Source organism: Podarcis vaucheri (genome assembly GCF_965113315.1).
Source record: "Podarcis vaucheri genome assembly, chromosome: 3".
Taxonomy (NCBI): Eukaryota; Metazoa; Chordata; class Lepidosauria; order Squamata; family Lacertidae; genus Podarcis; species Podarcis vaucheri.
In genome coordinates, this window is record NC_138761.1 from 107,765,455 (window position 1) to 107,779,963 (window position 14,509).

Below are 14,509 nucleotides of genomic sequence, written 5' to 3' on the forward strand. Positions count from 1 at the left end.
GCCTCTGCTTTTTGAGATGCTGTCTAGGTTTGTCATTGACTGGCTGGTACAGCTCCCCACAAATCACTGGCTCCCTCTCCTGACTCTAGCTCCGCTTCCCTGATACATACTTTTCAGTGTCCTGCCAGGCCCTGACTTGTACATTACATATTGTTATGAGTTTGTTGGTGCCAGACCCCTCTAACTAATCCCTGAATCCAGCAAGTGTTAAAATCTAATCAAGCCAAGCTAGCTTCCCTGAGTACCGCTGGCATGCAGACACATACAAGCTACAGTGACAGCAGCGGCAGCCTCTTCTGAGCATTAATCATCAATATGTTTTATTGGTTTAATTTTATTTAAAAAATAGTTTGGCTACTTCATTGTTTGCTCTGTCCTGGGGTCCCAAGGCAAAAGCAAGAACGATCCATTCTCTTCAATATTGAACATTACATGATTTATATATGTAGAACTTTCTTAGATATAAGTAATTCATTGCAATAGTTCATTGTTTCATATAAAAAAACCAGTCTCCCTCTTTGTTAAAGTTGTAATAAATTAATACTTTATACTGTTTATTTTAATTCTGCTATTTCCGTTATTTCCGTTTTGTTTTAATTCCATTAATTCCAGCCATGTGGCTCTCAAGACAACTTAAAATAAAACATTAAAAAGTGCAATAAAACAAGAGCAAAGTTGAACAAAGCCACAAGGAAACATCCAAGCTATTAATAACAAAAACACAATCCAAAAAACTTAAACAGAAGATGACCAGCAACACAACAGCACATCATTTTCAAGTCTGTTCATCAGCTCTAAAGGCCTTATTCACTAGCAGAGGGTCTACTCAGAAGAAGGGAGAAGCCACAGAAGGATTGGGGAAGAATGTATGGAGAAGGTCCCAGTTAGGGCTGGGTGAGACTCCTGTCTCAAACCCTGGAGAATTACTGCCAACCAGTGTGGGCAGTACTGTGCTAGATGGGCCATTGGCGTTACTATTACTTGGTGTGCAGGTAAGGTAAAAGGTAAAGGACCTCTGGACGGTTAAGTCCAGTCAAAGGCGGACTATGGGGTTGCAGCACTCATCTCGCTTTCAGGCCAAGAAAGTCGGCGTTTGTCCACAGACAGCTTTCCGGGTCATGTGGCCAGCATGACTAAACCGCTTCTGGTGCAATGGGACACCGTGACGGAAACCAGAGCGCACGGAAAAGCCATTTACCTTCCTGCTGCAGCTGTACCTATTTATCTACTTGCACTGGTGTTCTTTCGAACTGCTAGGTTGGCAGGAGCTAAGACAGAGCAATGGGAGATCACCCTGTTGTGGGGATTCGAACCACCGTCCTTCTGATCGGCAAGCCCAAGAAGCTCAGTTCTTTAGACCACAGCGCCAGGCAGGTGACCAGGCAGAGGGAGTTGCAGTTCCAGTGAGTCAAAGATTCCCCACACCTGATTTTCTTTTCCCCTTTTTTGTTCTCTCATTTCTTTTGAGAGCTCACAAAAAAAAACCCCAGACATTCTTGAAAGAATGAAACAGCCGTGCAGTCTCTGCAGGTATAGATCAACTTAGTGCTATCGTTATGTTTTTAATGAAATGCAGTTGTTTTGACACATGCAGCAACTATTTGGACAGTTGCCTCCTAACATCACATCTCTCAACTTGGACACCATGCTAATTCCCATAAGTACCATTTTAGCAGCAGATTTATTTTCAAAATTGTTGTTAAAATGCTTTTCCACCAACATATTTAAAATAAAAAATATTGGAGTAATGCTGCAACAAATAAGGAAGAAAGGAAAAGGCCTTTGAGTGCATATTTAAACACTGATTTTTTTTTTTTTAAAAATGTTGCTAAAATTGTATGATTAGGTGCACTGTTCCTCTGCACTCAGACAGAAGTGTTGTGTTCATTAATGCCAATAGGACACAGAAAGATGTGCATGCACAAAAAGCACAAAATCTACCAAAGTGTGTGGAATCTGTTGTAATTCTGCTTGTAGCTTGCAGACTAAGAACAATAACCATGAAAAGCACACAGTCTGGAAGCACTCATAATCTGGTCCGAGCCCATTAGCGTGTTTCTATTTTGAACCATCATATTGAATTGTGCTTAGAAACAGTTTGGGAACAAGTGGGAGCCATAGGTGTTACGTGCTCCCGAGAGCTTGGCATCAGAAGCTGCTGCAGTTTGAATCAATCAGCATTTGACTCAATTGGACGGTCTTCAAAAGCAACCCAAAGAGAAGCAGTAATTTATCATCGAGAGGTATCTAATGCATGCATCCCAGACTGGGAAGAGGGAGGCACAATCCCCTAGGCGTGCGAAAACCAACCAACATTAAAAAACAACAACACAGTACTCGCATCCTTTTGCGCCCCCTTAAATTCTAGGAGAATCACTGGACTGGCTCCATTCTCCCTAGAGGGCAAAGAAGCTCAAAGCCCACCAATGGCTGCAGAGCCTCCAAGTGTCCCTATTTTCCAGGGACAGTCCTGGATTTACAGAAGCCATCCTGGTTTCTGATTTGATCCTGCTTTCCCTTATGACATCCCTATTTGCATCAGATAAATGTTGGAGGGTATGGAGTTATGTGACAGACACCCCCCGAGCCAAGGAGATAAGTATCGTATTTTTTGCACCATAACACTCACATTTTTCCTCCTAAAAAGTAAGGGGAAATGTCTGTGCGTCTTATGGAGGAAATGCCTACAGGTGGCATGCCTACGGATTTTCCTCCTCTAAAAACTACGTGCGTGTTATGGTCGGGCGCGTGTTATAGAGCGAAAAATATGGTAACTATACAATGTTTAGAAGACGTATGAAAGTAGCCCTGTGTAGGGAAGTTCTTTAATGTTTTATTATGTTTTTATACGCGTTGTAAGCTGCCCAGAATGGCTGGGGCAACCCAGTCAGATGGACAGAGTATAAATAATAACATCATCATTATCATCATCATCATCATTATTGAATAGGACATCCCTATTTTCATCAGACAAATGTTGGAGGGTATGAATACCTGATCTCAGAGTGACCCAGAGCAGCTGTGTTCTGAACGTCAATTTCCAAACAGTTTTCAAAGGCAGATTCACTTACAATGCATTGCTAGTACAGTGGTACCTCAGGTTAAGAACTTAATTCGTTCTGGAGGCTCGTTCTTATCCTGAAACTGTTCTTAATCTGAGGCACCACTTTAGCTAATGGGGCCTCCCGCTGCCACTGCGCCGCCACCGCACAATTTCTGTTCTCATCCTGAAGCAAAGTTCTTAACTTGAGGTAATATTTCTGGGTTAGCGGAGTCTGTAACCTGAGCGTCTGTAACCTGAAGTGTCTGTAACCTGAAGTGTCTGTAACCCAAGGTACCACTGTAGTCTAATCTGGAGATTCCCTGGATATGGATAGCAGTGGCCAGTCTATCTTGGTCCAGTAGGGATCACAACTGGACAGGCTATCTGAGGTGCAGGGGAGAACTGGATTTAGGAGCAAATCTCAAACAACAAGCTTATCTGAGCATAACCCCATTCAGAACAGGCTGGATCCCAGTTCTCTGCATAAACTATGTTTTTCTAGAATTCTCCAGAATAAAATTTAATGGAGCCAATGCTTGATCAAGACATCCAGGTTCTAACTACAGAGAATTTAATTGTCATGCAAGTTCCCGTGTGCCTCTTATCATCCGGTGCATCTTGACCCAAAAAGTACATTGATTAAAAAAACGTATCGCAACCCAAAGTCACTCTGAAAAAGATACAAATTTCTCTCTGCAAATAATTGAATTATCTCCCCCATGAGTGTCGTGTTCTGCATAATATGACACATCAATCTGGAATTATTATTTCCTTTAATAATTCCCTCTCTTAATGTTTCATTGATCTCTTTCTTGTGCCTGCATCACTCTCAAACATCTGTGTTTTCCTTCAACTCGCCATCAAGTCTTGTTTGAAAAGTCTGTAAATTTTGTGCTTCTCCAAAATATATAGATAATTGATTCCAGGAGTAAGAGCCCACAACAAATCATAGTGCTGTAGTTTCACTTGATTTAATGATGTACAGTGCTTTCTTAGGCAGAGATCAAAGACTATTGTATTATTAACATTTATATGCCAGATTCGACGGGGGGAGGGATAGGTTGATTTGTACAGGGATGGGATGTTTCTTTGGGAATGTAAAATAAAAAAGGGATGAAAATGAAAATCTTCAGGTGGATAAATATATACTGAAATGCCTCCTGATCAGTGAGCTCACTCAATGATATATTATTCAGAAACTTCCCCCATTCAAAACAGAAAAGGGAAAAAAAATATATTTGAGAGATATGGGGTTGCAACTGAATGCTTCTTCATCTGATGATGATTCTACCCATCTGATTGGGTTGCCACTCTGGGCAGCTCCCAACAAATTAAAAAAACCCACTGTAAAACATTGAACATTAAAAACTTCCCTATACAGGGCTGCCTTCAAATGTCTTCAAAAAGTCAGATAGTTGTTTATTTCCTTGACATCTGATAGGAGGGCATTCCACAGGGCGAGTGCCACTACCGAGACGGCCCTCTGCCTGGTTCCCTGTAACCTCATTTCTCACAGTGAGGGAACCGCCAGAAGGCCCTCGGAGCTGGACCTCAGTGTCCCGGCTGAACGATGGAGGTGGAGACGCTCCTTCAGGTATACAGGGCCAAAGCTGTTTCGGTAGTCTAAGCCAGGCTGTAGAAACTAGCAGACTGATTCCTATGTAAAAATAGTGAAGGCTAGAGCATTCACCCTTGAAAAGTGGCAGAATAATTACAGTGGGACTGGAACAGCCATTGTAATCACATTAAAAAACCTTTGCGTGTCTAGAAGGCTCTGTTGATTTTAATGGGGCTTACTCTCAGGTAAGCAGGTAGAGGACTGGAGCCCAACACACAAGTAATGGGGCTTCCAGGCTGCTGCTGCTGCTGCTGGTGGTGGAATTCAGGGATATACAGTGGTACCTCGGTCTAAGAACAGTCCTGTTAATGAACGATTCGGGCAACACACTCTGCAAAACCGGAAGTAGGTGTTCCGGCTAGTGAACTTTGTCCCGGAAGATGAACGGAAGCTGAACAGTGGAAGGGCACCAGCAGCGGGAGGCCTCATTAGCGAAAGCGCACTTCGGTTTAAGAACCCTTTCAGTGTAAGAACGAACTTCCAGAACGAATTAAATTCGTAAATGGAGGTACCACTGTACCAGCAACAGTCGATTTGATGTTCTTGGGCATCATCATCTAAACTTTGTGCAAACAAATCAGATGGATACTCAATGAGCAGGTCATCTGGAAGAGATCTTAGATAGCTGCCTGATTTAATCCATGCAAGTTTCAGACCTAGCTCTAAAAAAGTCAAGTCATCATCTGACAACATTAATTTCCCCCAGCATTTATGTTTGTTGATTAAATTAACTTAAATTATTTACAACTCACTCTCCTTTGTTCGCACAATTCCAGAGTGTGCGTCAGCAATAAAATATAATAACATTCTGCTTTCCCGACTGGAACAACCCATGTAACATCACAGGGCTAGAGTTCATTTTATTTTACATTTCCTGCATGTCTATCGTTTGGGCTAAACAGAAAAATAAGACACTTGATCACTCTGCAGACAACATGAAGTTTCAAAATTGTGAGTAAACATCACAAAAGGTATTTCTCCACCCCACTCTAAAAGCACTATCTATTATACATGGAAACATGTAATGTAAGAGAATAATCATGGAAACATGTAAGAGAATAATCATGGAAGCCATCGAGATAGAGAAACACCCTCACAACATGAACAAGCGTGACGACACGTCCCGCCTGCCAGACATCTGGAAATTAGCCCTCCCCACAAAAACCGACACCAGAACCAGAGGCACACAGAACGCCGTCACCAATCAACCACACCAGACCCAAACCCAGACCCTCTCCACAGACATATTACAGACTCCATCCAGTAGCCAAACTATAGTGGCACCTCCGGATGCTGCACCCCCCTGCAATCCCTACACAGATCTGGCTGGCACAAGGCACAAAACCATAGCTCGCCCCTATACACGAAGCCAAGCCAGAGCACAACTAAATGCAGCACAGCCATCTTCTCAGAAAAACTCTTCACAAGCTCAAGAGGTCAAGACACGAAAGCTTTAGCAACTAATCTACACTTAATGACCCACCCAGTGATATTCTGAATATCACTCATGAAATCACCCAAGATATCCCTCAAGTAATTAAGGAACAAAAGAAGAAAAGGCACACTAATCTAGGAACTTCCTCTTTGCCCAGAACGTTGGAGGCTATACACCACACCCCTCAACAGTATTTATAGGAACTCAAACACCAGACTCTGCTCTGTTCCAGTAACAAGAAGCCGAAAGCACCAGCCTGAAGATGACGAGTGAGACCTCGTCGAAACGTCGCACAGACACCCCGACTCTTACACGGGAAGACACCCGAAGACACCAAAACCTGCAAACATGTAATATTGTCCACAGAATGACTCTGGCAACAGGGTACTCTTGATTCTTGGAGTTATGCCTAGAATAAATATTTCTAACTCTACTTCACATAGGCATTTTTGGCTTAGATATAAAGGCTCTCAGAGAGCAATATATCCAGCTTCAATTTTGCTTATACATCCTGCAGACATCAATCTTTTATTTGAACTCTGTATCTGGAAGCGTCATGTAGCAATTTGATGTTTTGTGAATGTGCACTCCCCTCCCCCATTTTCTTTTACTCTGTAGGTGTAAGAATTTTGTGTGTGTGAATCTATCATAAAATATGCTGTCCTATGAAGTAGTTGTTAAGTGTGTACATAATATAGAATGTGCATGAGAGCACAGAGCATTTAGCATCAGACATTTCAACGTATTTACCATCCAAAGCCTTTCCATACCCTGTCAAAATCTCACAGATTGTCGCAACACCCTTACATAGAATTATTAGGCCCATAACATGAAATAAGAAAAATGAGGCGGATCTGCACTCATGAAGGAGGGGTTAAAGAATGCTTTTGATAACATAGATGGACACAAGATGTTCTACTTTTTACGTTCATAATGTGTTATTACCTTGTCTTTTTTAACGCTTAATTTCTAATCATTTTATGCAGCTATATTGGTGAAACACTGCTCATATATCCCTGTGTAGCATTTTACTTTTTTTACTGCATTTAAATTCTGACACACACCCCTCCAATGGTACCCCGCCTTTTGCTTATTCCGTCCTAGAAGTTTGGGAGGAAGGAAGAATTAAAACGTGGCACCAGAAGGCAACCAAGAACGTAAAGCAGGGAAAGAAACAGCATTTTGGAAAATGGGGTGGCCGGGTATTACTTACATTTGACGGAGTAAAAAGCTTTTTAATTAACAAATATGCCCGGTGCTATTTTAGACCAGCATATCTGTGTTTAGTCGTTTAGTCGTTTAGTCGTGTCCGACTCTTCATGACCCCATGGACCAGAGCACGCCAGGCACTCCTGTCTTCCACTGCCTCCCAGTTTGGTCAAACTCATGTTCGTAGCTTCGAGAACACTGTCCAACCATCTCATCCTCTGTCGTCCCCTTCTTCTTGTGCCCTCCATCTTTCCCAACATCAGGGTCTTTTCCAGGGAGTCTTCTCTTCTCATGTGGTGGCCAAAGTATTGAAACCTCAGCTTCAGGATCTATCCTTCCAGTGAGCACTCAGGGCTGATTTCCTTAAGAATGGAGAGGTTTGATCTTCTAATAGGGGGAAATAATGTTAAACTGGTCAGTGTAAATTCAGCCATGGTCACTGGGCCCCCAAGCAGGTACAAACAAGCTGTGTTTCAAGACCTTTTCCACTCCGCTCTTACTCTCATGCTTCCAACAAAGAAAGAGCAACCACTGACCCACCTTCAGTGCAATATTGTGCCCACTGTTCTCTTGCAAGAAGTAACAAGGAAACTAGGTCAAGGATAATGCTTTGGCCACTATAGTAGGCGAGAAGTTGTTGCCCCCTCAGTGTGATGCCTTGTTAAGAGGTAAATATATTAAACAAGAGTCAAACTTGGAACAACCAGCTACCCTATAGCAATCCTTTCCAGAATGGAGCATGATGTATCAATGAAGAGAGCAGACCTGCTGAGCCTATTTCGATTTTCTTCCCAATCCTTTCTTTTCTGGAATTTGCCTATGGCTTCGTTGTTTGTTTGTTTTCCGCTCAGTTGCATCAGAAGCGTTCCAGATGGTTTACCTCGACCACATTTGGGATCCCTCCCAACCATTTTGACTAAATTAGGCTTCACAGGGTTTGGGGGAGGGGGCGGGTGTCCCAGGGCTCTTCCCACCCCAACACTTCCCCTCTTATCTTTTGCAGACTATTGGAAGCGAGCCAGAGAACGGACAAGCAACTTGGCCAAAGCCATGTGGGAAGTCTGTGGTAGAGAATGAAATTGAACCCAGGTTTCTGGCAAACTCGCCGGCAAACTTGTGGTTTCCCTCCTTTCCTGATTTGCTGCAGTTAGACAGAAGTGACGGGTCTTGCTGCCGTGCCAAATAAACTGTTAAAACTATGGATGCTCCCCCTACAAACAAAACCCCAAGTGAAGTGTAGAATCTTTAGCAATCTGTGTCCTAAGCACACATTTACCTCAAAAGTCCTTGATGTGGCCAAAACAAGGAGGGATTTTCCACTCTCTGCACTTAGTTGGCAGTTCCATCACATGCCAAGGTGGTCAATACTTCCCTGTTGGTCTGTTCAGCTGTTCAGCACAGAAGTGGTGCATTGGCCGTGTTCTTTCAGTTGAGAGAAAAGTATCTTTCTTTGGCTACCTGTACAAAGAGAAGCAGGTCTTTGAGATAGATTGATGTACTTTATAGGCATGTGGGGACAGGGCCGAGCCCCTCCAATCTTGAGGGAGCCCACCAAACCTACCTGCTGTAGGGCAGACCGGCCTAAGTGGGGCTCCCCACAGAGGCAGCAGGCCTCCACCTGAGGGGTGTGACATCACACATGTGTGTGCAACTGCTCTATTCTGAGGTGCCTTGCTGGCTACAGATATGAGGGGGGAAAGGAGCTGCCTGTGTGTGTGTGTGTGATGTCACATGTCTGCGTTGCAGTGACGGGTATCCACAATCCCGCGGACATGATAGTGCCCCGAATGTCCAATGCTACCATGTCCAGCTGTCATTTTCCTTACTTTAGCAGAGACGCATAGTCTAAGGCCGTGGTTCCCAACGTGGGCACATGCCCCACATGGGGGGAAATTGATTTTCATGAGGGGGGGCAATTCACTGTTATTAACAATGAATGGCCTTTTAGGCTTCCTCCACATGAATAGGAGTTTACTTTTTGAATAATAAGAATTATATGTCACATGGGGTGGGGTGGGGCATCAGGATTTTAGAAATGCTTAGGTGGGGCACGGCCAAAAAAAAAAAGGCTGGGAACCACTGCTCTAAATATTTGGATACCTTGGGACGTAAAGCTGTTTATCTTAAACATTTAAGCTCATCACCTATCTTAGCTAACTTCTTGGAATGGCTTACAACATTTATGGAACCAAAGAAAATAAACGGAGACCAACACACACACACACACACACACACACACACACACACAATGTGTCAATCCAAGGGCTCTTCCAAACTCAACTTTTCTCTTCTTATCTTTTACTGGCTTTGAATGTGAGTCACAGAAAGAGTCAGTAACTTGGCTCAGAAGCCGTGTGGGGAATTGGTGGTAGAGAACGAAATTCAATCCAGGTTTCTGGCAAACTAACAACCAGATATGTGCTCTCCCTCCTGGTTGCTGCAATTAACCAGAAGCATGCATGCTTTACTAGTCGTCCCCCCCCCCATTCCTTCAAAATCCCTTGAATGTTTTCCCAAGAAAGAATCCTCATATTCACTTCAGCTTTTCTGGAGATTTTGGTGGCAACCCTACTGGAAAACCAATTCATGTTGGCTTTTGCTAATCTCAACAGCTTTGTCTGAAAAACTAAAAGATGTTTTAATAGAACTAACAGGAGGCTACTCCCCCTATAGACTTTACATATAAACTCATTTGAGATAAAATAAATAAATGTCCTACATAACTAATCCATCATAGTTCATTATTACTGCTTAATCATGTCACTTGAACTGTGGAGTTTATCATCATCATCATCATCATTAGCAATAGTATTGTTTAGTTTTGAATGTGGGGTTGGTAAGGTGAATTTATTCGTATCAAATTATGTTGAGATATGTTGAAATACAAAGAAAGATGCAAGTGAAATAAATTAATGACATTTATCTAGGCTAAATGAAATCCATTTAAAATACCAACAGCTAGGACACTAACAAAGGCTATTTGGGCTAAAGAGAGACTAAAAAAATGCAGATATTACCACAGACCAAACTAGAGAAATGAGAGAAAAATGTTCCATAGCAGAAAATGCATCTAATGCAAAAACATGAAAGTTAGCAAAATGGAAGCTTATAACAAAGCAATCGATTCTGCCTTTTGTTCCATTTGTTAAAAAACTCTGGAGATCAGCTGCATGTACTACCCCACTGGTTGAACAATGCCAAAACAATGTTCCTTACATATCACACCTGCACATCACACACAGTCACAAACACAGACTCTCACGTATATTAATCTAAATACAGGAGGTGATTTTTTAAAATAATAATAAAAATCCCATACTAGTTTTTAGTGCTTACTTTTTTAAAGGAAGGAACATAGTCCATTTTGTCCACTTTTAATATCATACCAATAAAACAACTGGGAAATTGCAAAGCCAGAAGAAAAGACATTCAAAATCCACCATTTCCCCAATCATAATAACAGTCAGCTTGACACACGTAAGATAGCCGAGTAGATTTGCATCGCTTGGTTTTTTTTAAAAAAAATTATATATTTAATATTGTTAAATTCTCCTTTGGAAAGCAATTAAAAAACAACACTCCGTTCAAGATTGTAAAACTATCCACTTCTGATTTTGGCCTGACGTTTTTATTGGGAACCTGAGTTATAACATGTTCAGGTTCATTCCTCAGTGATTGGCTGCTGAGCCTTCTTGCCAGAGCTTTATGGCTTTATGGGAAAGTACAGTGTTTAAAACGCCTTTAAATCTACAGGCTACTCTGGCTTCTGAATTAAGAAAAAAAAGAGTTTCTCTTGACTTCTCAAAAATGCATAACAAGAGCCCATGTTTACTTAAAAACATCTGCTCCAACCTTTTTGGTCTGACATAAAAAAGAGGACTGATGTTTTCCATACTCTCCCTCTGCTCTTGTGTCAAACAATAAGAGAGTATAATTACTTTGGGCGAAACTCTGGCACTCATCCAAGAACCACCAGTGCAGTCCCCACAGCTGGGGGGGGTGAGGTCTGGAGAGGGCCCAGTCTGCAAGGACCTGGGCCGACATGTCAAATTCTTTCTAAAGCTTCCAGCAACAAACTGTCTGTAGGAAGAAAAGGAGCACATTTGCAAGGCCTCTTGTTGTGCTCTTTTGCATACTTATTAGCGAAGCGGGAAAGGGAGTATGGAAATTATCTTAGCGGTTTGCGGTGGAAGAAAATGTCAGGGATCACTTGGAAAAGTACTTATTCAAACACCCGAGCTCAACCCTAGCATATTACTATCCATATCTATAATTACAGTATATGCACACCCTTTGGCTTAATCCATCATGAGTATGTACATCCGGCGGGGCCGGCCCTACCGTGAGACAGAGAGCAGAATCGTCCAGACACCCTGTTTACTGAGCATTCATCCTGATTTGCTTGCACAAAGGTTACATGGTGCCGCCCAACACCGTCGTTTTCTCACACTTTCAACTGAATTTTCCCAACACTTTCCTTAGCACAAAAATTCCACTTCTGAGGGGGAGCCAGTTTTTGGAACAACAGCACCAAACCCACTTTAATGGTGTGACTTAAATATGCTGGCAGCTGAATCATGCTCACAAAATAGTGATAGTGTGTGAGTGGCCACCTCAGGCGGCTAGTTTCGGATGTCGTGAAAGGGCAGCAAATTGCTATTTAATGGATTATGGCTGTATTTTTATTGTCAGGGAGGGGAAGAAGCACTTTGGGGGTTTTCTTTCTCAGGAGCCAAAGGAACTCGCCTTTTTTTACTAGGTTTTGCCATGCACACATGCACAGAAGCGGTCCTCAGGTTGCGGAAACCTTGGGATTCGACTGGACCTCCAGAAAGGATCCCGTCCACAACCGGAGCTACCACTGTACTTTGACATGGGAGGATGGGGTTGCCGTTTCCTACTCTGCCTCACTTCAATAATTCTCTGGGACGCAGGTGACACTGTGGTCTAAACCACTGAGCCTCTTGGGCTTGCTGATCAGAAGGTCGGTGGTTCAAATCCCCGTGACAGGGTGAGCTCCCGTTGCTCAGTCCTTGCTTCTGCCAACCTAGCAGTTTGAAAGCATGTCAAAGTGCAAGTAGATAAATAGGTACCGCTCCGGCGGGAAGGTAAACGGTGTTTCTGTGAGCTGCTCTGGTTTCGCCAGAAGCGGCTTAGTCATGCTGGCTGCATGACCCGGAAAAACTGTCTGTGGACAAACGTCGGCACCCTCAGCCAGTAAAGCGAGATGAGCTCCGCAACCCCAGTCATTTGCGACTGGACTTAACTGTCAGGGGTCTTTTACCTTTACCTTTTACTCTGCCTCACTTAAATAATTCTCTGGGAACTTCTGCCATATGAAGTGAAATTATGAGGGAACAAGATTTGAAAGCTCCCTGAGTGATAATGGGCCACTCATTGTCTCTCAGCCTAGCCTTCCTATTAGTTCAGGGGTCAGCAAATTTTTTTAGCAGGGTGCCGGTCCACTGTCCCTCAGACCTTGTGGGGGACCAGACTATATTTGGGAGGGGGATGAACGAATTCCTATGCCCCACAAATAACCCAGAGATGCATTTTAAATAAAAGGACACATTCTACTCATGTCAAAACACGCTGGTTCCTGGACTGTGCGCGGGCCGGATTTAGAAGGCGATTGTGCTGGATCCGGCTCCCGGGCCTTGGATTGCCTACCCATGTATTAGTTGTTGAGAGGATAACTTAGGGTGGGAGGAGCTCATAGGAGGGAAGTTGGGATATGAATGCAGGAACAGCAGCAGGACCCCAACCTGGGGAAGTCCACAATGTCCACAAAGAGAGAAAATTGTCAAGAGCAACACGCCAGCCATGCTGTGGTGTGTGACTCTTCTTGAGAAATGTCTGAACATCAGCTATTTATACTGGAATTGCTAGAAATATTCAGCCCAAAAATATGTGAAGAGTTTCATCATGAAATCGACTCATCACGAGATCAACTGTCGGATTGCCCTTCTTGTTGGGTGCAGTTATAGCTTCTGTTAACTATGGCAGACAGAACTCTAGCAAGAGGATGGGATGGCGTTGGTCTCCTTTGCCACCACTGAAAAAGTGGAAAAACCTAATTTGCTGTGGCTAGGGAATGAGATACATCACTTGATGGCTGGCTAAGCTTTTTTTAAAAAATAAAAATCTTTATATGCAGTACTGAGTAATTTTTGCAGTACTCTGCTTAGATATAAATCCTTTAAGCAGCTTCTATATGAGACAAGCTTCTATTCATGCGCCCACATCAATATTAAACCTAACCTCTAAAGCCGTTCCTCTGCCACATAAATATGAGTTTGGTTTTATGGCACTTGCTAAGAAAGCAAAGAGTTTTTCACATTCAATCAACCTTTCCCAAACTTCACACTACACTTACTGCAGGATCAGTGCAAACCTATATGAAAGTACAACAGTACAAAGCTGTTTATACCCTTTAATATTATAAGTCAGCCTTTGCCGTAAATCTTGCGTCTGGATTGCGCATAGCTCCGGCATGAGCTCATGCCCTTTCTGATTTCCCTCTTTCTTATTACCCTTCGCCAACTGAGTGATATGTGACTTCCTGTCATGGTGCTGACTCTATTACAAAGTGCAAAGGTAATTTACATCCCTGCATTGGCTAAGCAGCTTATTTGGTACCAAGGTTGGGTAGAGGTGCAGCGCTCTGTTTAGCCGAAAGAAAAGAAAGACAAAAATCAAAACTGCAGATTTCACTAATACTGCCATTGGCACATTCTTAAGGGAGGCGTGAGAATTTGCCTCCCCTTTTGCCACTAGATTCATAGTAAGCCAGCATCGCCTCCAGAACAAACAAACAAAATCGGGGTCAAAGAAAAAAGATTTCATCCCTGTTTGGTCTGACTCATATAACACCGATCCTGAAAGACCTGTATTGACTCCCAGTATGTTTCCAAGCAGAATTCAAAGTGTTGGTGCTGACCTTTAAAGCCTTAAATGGTGTCGACCCAGTATACCTGAAGGAGCATCTCCACCCCCATAGTTCACTGAGGTCCAGCACTGAGGGCCTTCTGGCAGTTCCCTCACTATGGAAAGTGAGGTTACAGGGAACCAGGCAGAGGGCCTTCTCGGTAGTGGCGCCCCCACGCTATGGAACACCCTCCCATCAGATGTCAAGGAAATAAAAAACTATCTGACTTTGAGAAGACATCTGAAGGCACCCCTGTTTAGGGAAGTTTTTAATGTT